The sequence below is a fragment of the Dicentrarchus labrax genome, unplaced genomic scaffold, assembly GCF_905237075.1.
Source record: "Dicentrarchus labrax unplaced genomic scaffold, dlabrax2021, whole genome shotgun sequence".
Taxonomy (NCBI): Eukaryota; Metazoa; Chordata; class Actinopteri; family Moronidae; genus Dicentrarchus; species Dicentrarchus labrax.
Window position 1 is genome coordinate 3,362,825 of NW_026136715.1, and position 10,175 is coordinate 3,372,999.

Consider the following 10,175-nt stretch of genomic DNA (forward strand, 5'->3'; position numbering starts at 1 on the left):
GGGAATTTGCTGCAGAAGCAGTTTCAAGATTTTTTTACATTTTGATACTCCTTTCCTGGTTCACCATTGGAATTTACTGTAATAAAAAAAATACAGCTGCCGGCCTCCATGAAGGGTTGAGATACAAAGTGCTCAGAGATGTTGAAGCTTTTAGAGAATTAGTAGAGCCTTTTTCAGTTTTCAATGGATTTCAATACTTTAAGGCTACATTATATGTTCATCACGTGTTTTTTTTTTGTTGGTCTGGTGTTTTAAATATTAATTCAACACTCTTACAATTAAAAGGTTGAACCTATTTTTCATCACTTCATTAAATACAATCTGCACTGAATCTGTTAAAGTAGAAAGATTAGATTTATTTGAATTATTCTGGATATTATTCACACAAAACATGCAACATAGAGTAGACAACAATATGGTAAACAGAATGACAATATAAGCTAAATAGTTTGCAAACCTATAAGAAGAATATGCTATGCACCCACAACTGGGATCTGGGCGACGCAATCTCTTCTCTGCCATTTTCAGTCCTTTCCAGCCTGACCTGGAGATGTGGTTTCTACTGCATGCTGGTTTCGCCACCACAGCAGAAATAAAACCTGTGATAAAATCCTCACTGTCCAGAAACCTGGAAGCTCCTCGGAGCCTCCGAGAGCTCGAGGTCTCCTGGGAGTCGATTCAGTTCCAGCTGTTTGGGCTGGTGGTTCTTCTGGCTGCGGACATGGCGATTAGGAGGTTCAGTCTGGGTTTTGAGTGTTTGGAAGCTTAGGAAGAGATGCTCGTACTTGGAAGGTTGCTGGTTTGAATCCCTGCACCCCCTGGGAACATTCCCGAATCAAGCTATAGGCTACAAGCTAACACGGACCGACAGATGAACCCTCTCTACTGTCTCTTGTGTATTTGTTGTGTTTGATGTATTCTGAAGGCTCATAAAGGGATAGGCATTGCAAATAAGCTTAGGCTATAAATGCTGTGGTGTGTGGCATTTGTTTATTTGTATAACAGTATGTCACATAAACAATAACATTTTAAAACAATCCATCACATTATCTTTCAAAATGTTACACTTTTAATGTCCTTAGACCAGCTTCCTTTCTTGATCCAGATTACTGGATTCCAACCTTTTTAGCTGGTGGTCCCCTTAAAACAAAGCAATGTCTCCTCGTGACACCTTACCACTGTAATAAGTTCAATGAAAGGGGGATCTTTCACTTCATACCCCTGATTTATTCTGTTAAATCTCATTGGGGTGGGGACCTTTGTTGGAGCTTGCTTAATTTGTTCCCTTTAAATGCTATCAAAGACTTTTTTGAATTTTGAATTTTCACCTGTCCCTGAATGAGGGAGAACCTCACCTCTAAATCAAACAGACATTTTAGTTGGAAGTGTGAGATACAGAAGGTAACTGGTCACATATATAATGCATTTTTGGTGGAATTTTCCCTTTACATATTTTGTACACGGCAGCAAATGAAAGAGTGAGAGAGAGCTATAGACAGAGAGAGAGCGACCGAGGTGCCCCTGTGTCCCTGGTCACACCAGTGGGTAACCACATGCTTCATCCCGTGGCTCCAGACACACACACACTGGGGCCAATGATATGTTGGGAAACGTAGTGAGGGGGAAACCTGAGAAGGGGAAAACTGAATGAAGAAGAAAAACAATAACAAGAAAGACCAAAAAATGGACGCCCTGTCTCTGTGTCACCCTGTCTCATTTACAGTACATACTGCATCCCACCAGTACATACAATGCTAGTGCTGGAAGTATTTACAGTATAGTTGCTACGGCCTCAAAATAAACATGATGGTTCAACTAACTGGGACCAGCGACATATAAAGAGCATACCGTAACCCGGTAATCAGTTTTAATGCAAAATTATTTTATTTACAAATAATGCCAGAAACAAATACCACATAATAACAAAAACTGTGGGAGTCTGGAGGTCTGACCCAGAAGAACAAAGGGATGGAGGAAGTCTGGACCCAGAGCTTCCCCACCTAAACTATCAAACCTAACAAAATCATTGTAACTAAACTAAGAAACAAAGAACTGAAAGCTGGACTACCAGACCCCCACCCTCAAAGAACAAAACACAAAATCAAAGAGCAAAAGAAGCTAACTGCTGCTGCTTCTCCAGCCTCGCTTAAACCTGGGTGCAGGGCCACCAGCCAATCATCCCCCAATGAGGAGCACCTGGGGAGGTAAGGAGAGGAAGGAGGGGGGCACAATGAGGGGGATTGCTTATCATTAGATTATCATGACTCAGGGATTAATACAAAAGCAGGAATTTATTTTTGTCATTGCGGTGGAGCTCATTTTGAACTTTTCTGTATTGGACTGCAAGGAATGATTTATTTTTCATTATGGACTAATCTGCTATTTTGTTAAGGTTAAGGGACCTTAAAAGGCATGGTTACAATAAGGTTACATATTGTAAGCAGTGATTTTAACCCAAACAGTAGTGTTTCCCTGAACCTAACCAAGTCAATTTGTGCTCATAAAAAAGGATATTAGTTACTTTTGGAAGGCCCAGACAAAGGATGTCGATGGGGTCATCAGATCACAAAACGCATCTATGTGTCCCCCTGAAGGGACGTTACAAATGACATGTTTAATTTGAAGGACTTGTTGAATTGGACAAAGACGAGGAAAGAGTCACAGCTGTTGTTATTTCTCTATTTGGTTCCATTCGGGTCAGCTGTATTTTGGAATTAATTCATACACACATTTGTTCCAGATTAGGTCTTTTTTGTGACTTTATGCAGTGATAAAGCGTTGTGAATATTGTATGATTTCATAGTTTCAGACTCTCCTCCACAGTAATGAATGAAAAACAGAATAATTCCTCCGAAAAACAGAAACTATTTATAGCTGATGGTCATAAAATCTCCCTGCGATATAATTCAATTATCCACGCGACTCCTGTGCTTGCTGTTGAGAAACAATGAAGTTGTCATTATCATTTAAAAATAAACTTGACATGCAAATTACAGTGAGGAAAATACTCCCAGAACCTGCTGCTGAACACTTTTGCTCTCCTTTGTCACTCGCTCACTCTTGTTCTTTGCATCTCCCTCTTTCTTTCTTTCTTTTTCAGTTTCCCCTTTTTCAGTTTTTCTGTCACCATTAATTTCCATTTTCTCTCCCTTTCTTCCTCTCCCCTCTACATTTTCATCTCCATCCCTTTCCCGCCCTCCCTCCCTCTTTTTGTCTTTTTTCCTCTCAATTTCCCACACTCCCTTTCTCTCTGTCTGCTGGCAGCCATGCGCGATGCTTACTACGGCGTCATGCTGGGTCACCACGCCACACACACGCACACACACACACTCCCACGCGGCGTCAGTGCCTGTTATAGTGACAACGCCGCGGACAAAACCAACAACAGACAAATATATAAAAATGGGCTGAAATTCCGTTTAATTTTAGGAGATTTCCACATCAGCGCTGCTCTCATAAACCCGGTGTTTAGACATGCATGTAGGTTTAGGGAAACCAGGGGAGCCAGAAAGATAAATAGACTGAATTATAACAGAAAGTTTTGGAGCCACTCATCTCCAAATAGCACGGGTACTTTTGTCACGGGTTTAAAAATAGATATCCAAGACCACAGAGAGCCTGAAGTCCCTAAAAATGTCCTCATGTGTTCTCAGACAGGCTTTCGTCTTTCATTTGGGTCTCATTTTTCTCTTGCTTGCTCGGCTTTTCCCACGTTTTTCTGACATTTTAAACAGTTTTTCATCATGAATGTTTTGAGCTGTTTGGGTTTGGACGTTTAGATTAGGTATACAATTAGAGAGATAAAACAAGCAAAAAAAAAAGTGAAAGAAACAAATAAGGGAATATGAAAAAGCTTGTTTAAGCAGGAGGAATATGAGTAGAAAATTACAAAACGTTGAAAAAGGAAACAGAAAAACTAATGTATGAACAAGTGGGCAAAAGTGAAAAAAGATGCAACTATGAGAAGGTTGGATTATCTTTTCGTCCTTCCATCAAGGCTGCTCTCAACTGAAATCCATCATTACACAAGAAATGTCTGCATTTCGTCACATGTAAGAAAAACCTTGGGCCGTGTGAACCCGGGTGTTTAAGTAAAACAAATAACACACTGACCAAAACCTCAACCTAACAAAATATTTAAACCTGTCGTCAACCCGAGAACGAGCCAACATTTCAGATACTCACTTATGTTTAGTGTTTTTAACCTTCCAGTGTTTTCACAGTTTCACATTTTCTCACCTTCACCTTTTCCCCTTTCAATCTTTATTATCACCTCTCTGTTTATTTTTCGCTTTTCTTCACTTTTAACATTTTGTTCTTATGCCAGATTTAATATTGTCATATTTTGTCAGCTTTTTAAACTTTTTCCTCTCCCTGCTTTATTTTTACTTTTTCTTTTATTCATCACATTGTGTCACACCTTTAAAGCACAAAGAAAAATCAGGTGAAGACAGTAAAGCAATAAAAAAAAGTAAAAAAGTGAAAACTGACACAGTTTGAGAAAACTGACTAGAATAGAACCAAACTGAACTCTTTCTCTGGATTCCTGCTGACTCAGATTCTGGCTCACTGATTGGCCGCTTTGACTGTTTCCACGGTGATAGATGGGTTCCACCAGTCAAGGTTAGTGGTCAGGCCTGCCCGGGATCTGAACCCGCAACCCACAAGCCCTTCAAAGCCAAGGCCACCAAACCAGCAGACCTCAGAGGTTTAACACCCACACCTTGGCTCCCGCTGACGAGAGAGGCAGGAGGGAGCGAGGAGAATGGAGGGAGGGACAGAGAGGGAAGAAAGAAGAGAAAGGAGGGAGGGACAGAGAGGGAAGAAAGAAGAGAAGGGAGGGAGGCTACAAGAAAGGAGGAAAAAGGAGAGAGGAAGTGTGTAGGGTGGAGAGGAAGAGAAAGAACGGAGAGAAAAACAGAATAAATACATTTTTCATTGCTTTCCAAAACTGTCAATCTAATGACCACACCCATTTGACTCTGATTGGTCAGGTGTACAGCAGAGTTGTGAAAGTAGGTGGGAGAGGTTAGTGAACCTCTGTCGCCATGGTTACTATAATAAACACGTAGTTAAGATTAGCGGATGATCGCGGTCATGCTTTCAAAAATAAACTAAAAAAAATGATGAACAAACATTCGTGTGTTAAAGTTGTGTGCATGTTTTGTTGACCCATAGTCATTTGTTGTCCCTCCACCCGGACCTTTTTTTGTCGCTTTACAAAATCATCTGACTTCCTTATAATTACTGTGGGCGCCAGAGGGCTTAGTCACATGTATGTAAACATATGTTGTTTTGGGGAACTTACTGAAATGACTTATGCTGTCATTCATGTAAGGGAGGGTAGTCTCCTTTCTCTAACAATTTATGTGACGGTTTGCCAAACAGCGCTTCATTTTTGTTTTGTATGCGATCTTAGTGGCAATAGATATACCAAAGAGGGATCCCAGATAACCTTAATGGCAGATCATTTGTTACACTGAATCAAATGGGAAGACCTCATTGGAAACACAGATGATTGGATGAACCATCTGTCTATAACCGTCTATCACAAGCAAACTTCAGATCAGATCAATGAACCATAAAACACAGTCAAACTCCTACCCCGAAATTCCACCGGGCGCGGCTTTATATCATCGCGTCTGAGGCAAGTGTTCAGAAGCGGAAGGTCGGCGTTGTTTACTTGTGTATTTTGTCCTTAAAAAGGATCCAAATAGCTTGTTTCTCTGCTTCAAATCTCCTCTAACCTGCCTCTGACTGGTTGACTCCTGGCCTGGTGCCACAATGTTGATAGTGTGAAATTCCTTCCAGAGTCTGCACACGGTGTTTTATTTTGAAAATTGGCCAGATTCTCCATGCTGTTTCTGTTTTTGGCTTCCTGCCAGTGCTTCGTGTGTCATGGCTTCACTCACAAATAGACTAGATTCTACGCGGAGCAGAACGCTGAAATGCTTCTGTTGGAGTTTTGAGCGTTGCCTAGAACGGGGAACGATCAGCTCCCCCGGCAACCGCGGCGGAGACAGAATGCGTCACGGCTGTGCCCAGTGGAATATGGGGGTTACAGAAGTCAGTCGGGAGAAGAGTAGAAACATATTTTCCACTGAGAAAAGCCTTCAGTGTTGTTCTTTGCTCTTCCTTTAACGGAGAAAAATGCTCCGGTTCTAATATAACTGATGCTAGCAGCAGCTACGCTAACCTCTTTAGCAGCCTTGTTGCTGTAGCTGCCAGCCGTTCCTCATTGGATGCCAACTGGTCCGTAACCACTGCGTCAGGACACAAACACATAGCTTGAAGCCTGGCAAGATGGATTCTCGCGTGGTTTCCTGAGTCCTCACACGGTTAGATCCCAGGAGCTACGGTAACGATCTTCTTCTCTACAGACTTTTATTTACACGTGTTCTCACTTCCCGAATCAGAATTGTTGCCCCAATTTCTTCCATCAAAACCCTTTTAAGCCACAGTCAGTCTTGCATCTCCTGCTATACCACCACTCTCTGAGAGTATCCCTTGTACCATGCTGCGTTCAGTGGGCCTACACCATAAGACGGCTGTGGCCATTCAGAGAACACCTCTGCCTTTGGATCTGATCAGACGATGCCTGAAAGAATGGAGGAAGAAAGGGGAAGACAGGGGAGACTGGAGAAATCAAAGAGTATAAGTGGAATAACAGAAGAGGGAGGAGAGAGGACAGGGAGCAGACAGTGAGGAGAAAATAGATGGATTGATGGAGAAAAGAAGCAGGAGAAAGGATAAATGACAGAGAGAGAAGATCGGAGAATAAAAGAAAAAGAGGAAATGAGAGGGAGGTGGAGAGAAATAAAAAGGGCAGCGGGAGGAGAGAAGGTTCGAAATAGGAAAAGGAGGTTAAACATCCATGACGTGTTGGTTCTGTGGTCAGATCTATGTGTCAGGCCTTGGTGTCTATTAAAAGTAAAGACAGCTTCACTCAGGGTCAGGGGTCATTCTCTCTTTTCCTGTGAGTGTGGAAATAGACTGTCACCAGGTTACACTCGACAAAAACACAATTCAGCTTCCTCCCAAATGGGAACATTTGGATCCCACAGTTCTAATCCAGCACAGAGGCTGGAATGATCTTTTACTTGTTGTCCTTGACCTCACTTTTGATGGTTTCCTTTCGTCTTCTGCACATATATTATGCTTCACCGTTCCTAAAGAAAGAGCTTCGTGTAGTAAGATCAAGTGTTTTTCTTACCAGCATTATTACAAGCTGTAAACCTCCTCTCCATTCCTGTCCCCAATAGCCCTCTGACAGGAAGTAAATCGCAGAGCTACTTCCTGCAGAGACAGGAAACAGGAAGCAGTGGGGGTATAGACGAGAGCCTGACATCCTGCGGCAAGAGGGAAAGACAGAACCCCCCCCCATGATATCATCTGGTCAAACCAGAGCGGTATAGCAGGCGCTCAGATGATAGAGGTATGGAGCAGACCACCCGATATGTGCACAACCAGAAAAAATGACTTCATATAGAACTGACTGGTTGCTAAGCTCCGCCCCCTTAGTTCCTGTTGTTATGGCTACCTAGCTTCACATTTTTAAACTACACGTATATGCAGTTTAACAGACAACAGTTTTGAGTACAATGGATCCTTTGTTTCACACAGAAGAAGACAAAAGCTTTTCATTTGCTCCACAGCCGAATCCAATCCAGTCAGCATAACTTTACTCCGCCATATTCAATCATTGGGATACATTTGCTCCACTGTTGTCTGTGTCTCCAGCAAAAAGTCACATGTTCATGAAAGAAGCACGGAAATAAACGAGCAGCATAAGTAGAAAATGTATCCACATCCAATAAAGACACTCAGATATAACGTTACAGCGCCCACTTCCAGTCCTGAACAGAGCTTTTTTGCTGTCACCAGTAAACCAAAAGTAATAATTCAGTTACTCTCTTTGCCCTGGAATTATTACTAAATATCAAGTAAAGATACTGTAGGTAATTATATAGCTAGTAATGCTAACTTTAGCGGCTTATCTAAGAGGACAAACACAGTGTATATCTAGTCCTTTTGTTTTTTGTTTTTTTTTGGAAAGGTGATAAAAGAAATGCAATCCTCAAAACTGTTTTTATGCTGAGTATCTCAATTACTAAAGCTCCATGCACACTCCTCCAACCAAGCGGCGACCTCAACGGCTGAAGAAGGAAGCCAACGCAAAAGATCTAAAATCTGCAGTTCCCCAAACGGCCACTTGAGGCTGGTTCCATAAGTGAGTGACTGTCCAAAAGTCCCCATGTTAAAATGCTCAACAGCAGAAATAAACATGTTTACAGCCTTGTACAAAATATTTTTTGGTCTCTATAGCTAATGTCCACATTCATATCTACTGTAGAGGGGGTGACTCTTTATATAGCTCACTAGTTTAAATTATATTAAGGCCTAAAGATATGCATAATTAAGAGTGTGGCCGCTTTGAGTGGCAGGTGGGTGCAGTCACAGGTAACTGGTTTCAACAATCAGGCTTCATTCAGCCTACCTCAGCTCCATCGCTTTTTGGACTGCCAGAGCAGACTACACTGAGCCTCACACGGCTCTTCAGAAATGTGACCACGTCCATTTTTATTTATACAGTCTATGCCTGCAACGTGGAGAAATACTAAGACCAGTTATGGCTGGACAATCTCTATTTGGGAAAGCTGCGTTTAGCAAACTCCTACTTACTACTCTCACATTATGAATGTTGAAAGCATGAGCCGGTGTTTTGGTCAAGTTTGGGAAAAGGTGACACAGGTGAGCCCTCCCCATCTATGAAAAGCTGTAGTAGCACAGTAGTAAACTAACATACGATTCCTCCATGCTGGAGCCAGATGCAGAGGCTGGAAAACTCGGGGCTTTGTTGCAATCAGATGATCTTCTGTTTTATATTAATACGAAGATTACCATATGATTACATCTGTAGCTTCTAGAAAACACTGATAGAAATCACAGTTTCTTTGCTTGGAATGGAATTGGTAATTTAGGCAAATGTACAAACAATGATCTCCGTACAAGAAACTTTATTAAAATACTTAAATCATTGTGACAAACCTCACTGATAAACAGATGGTCAGATGGATGCAGTAGATTTGTTTATTAGACCACCAAATGTGAATAGGTTTAAAGAGCAAGAAAGAAAAAAAAAGAGACTCAGACAAAAGTCACATATCTGCACATAAAACACTGAGGCAAGACTTTGAGTCTCGACTGTATCTGTCATCAATTCCTATTTAATATGTGACACACACACACACACACACACACACACACACACACACACACACACACACACACACCATTATTTCATGTTAAGTGGTTAGAGTCAGAGTGGAAATTCAAAAGCACATGGACATAAAATAGAAAGTTTTGGTCACTTACGCACACATTTACAGTATAATGAAAGACACACACACACACACACACACAGAAACACCTACACACACACACACACACACACACACAGACAACAGAACGGCCTACACAAACTTTTGTACAAGAACATTTCGGTACTCTATACACAAAGAAGCACAAACTCACAAACAAACACATTTACAGTGTAAACCAGCTGTCATCTCACATCAGAGTTTAAAATCACGCACACACAAGGGCGACTGCGGACACACACACACACACACACACACACCCCTACCTACACACACACACACAGTTGTGTGTAGTTGTGGTGACTGATCTGACATCCTAACCACATGTGGCCAATAAAACACCACAGAGACAGAAAGAGACGGGAAAATCCCTCACTCTCTCTCTCTCACTGTCCCTTTAACTCTCTTGCATAGTCTCTCTATCTCTTAAACAGCTCTCTCTCTCTCTCTCTCTCTCTCTCTCTCTCTCTCTCTCTCAAACACATGGACATACAAATTCCATTCTCTCTGCCTCTCCCTGTAGTGCTCTCTGGAGCTTTTTGATCCTCAGTGTCTATCTCCAAATGTATCTTTAATGTCTGTCTCTGGTCTCTCTCACCATGCATTCACACTGTGAGCACAATAACAAAGAAATCACCATCATGCACTCATTCTATAAGCAGATAGAAGACCAAGGGTCTTTATTGAACCCCCATTCCTCCCACTTTCTGCAATGTGTACAGCTTTTTAGCATTACAATGCATGGTCCCAGGTTTGCAATGTTCAACATATCACAAAACTGAAACGATGAAGGTT

General features: G+C 41.7%; 1 long non-coding RNA gene across 1 annotated transcript; it reads right to left on the reverse strand.

The window, feature by feature from the left end:
* Nucleotides 1-1,861: 1,861 nt before the first annotated feature.
* On the reverse strand, nucleotides 1,862-7,302 carry LOC127376956 (uncharacterized). Its single transcript, XR_007887590.1, has 2 exons — nucleotides 7,214-7,302; nucleotides 1,862-2,196 (listed from the first exon to the last, which is right to left on the reverse strand). It is a non-coding gene; the product is annotated as an uncharacterized LOC127376956 (long non-coding RNA).
* Nucleotides 7,303-10,175: the final 2,873 nt, after the last annotated feature.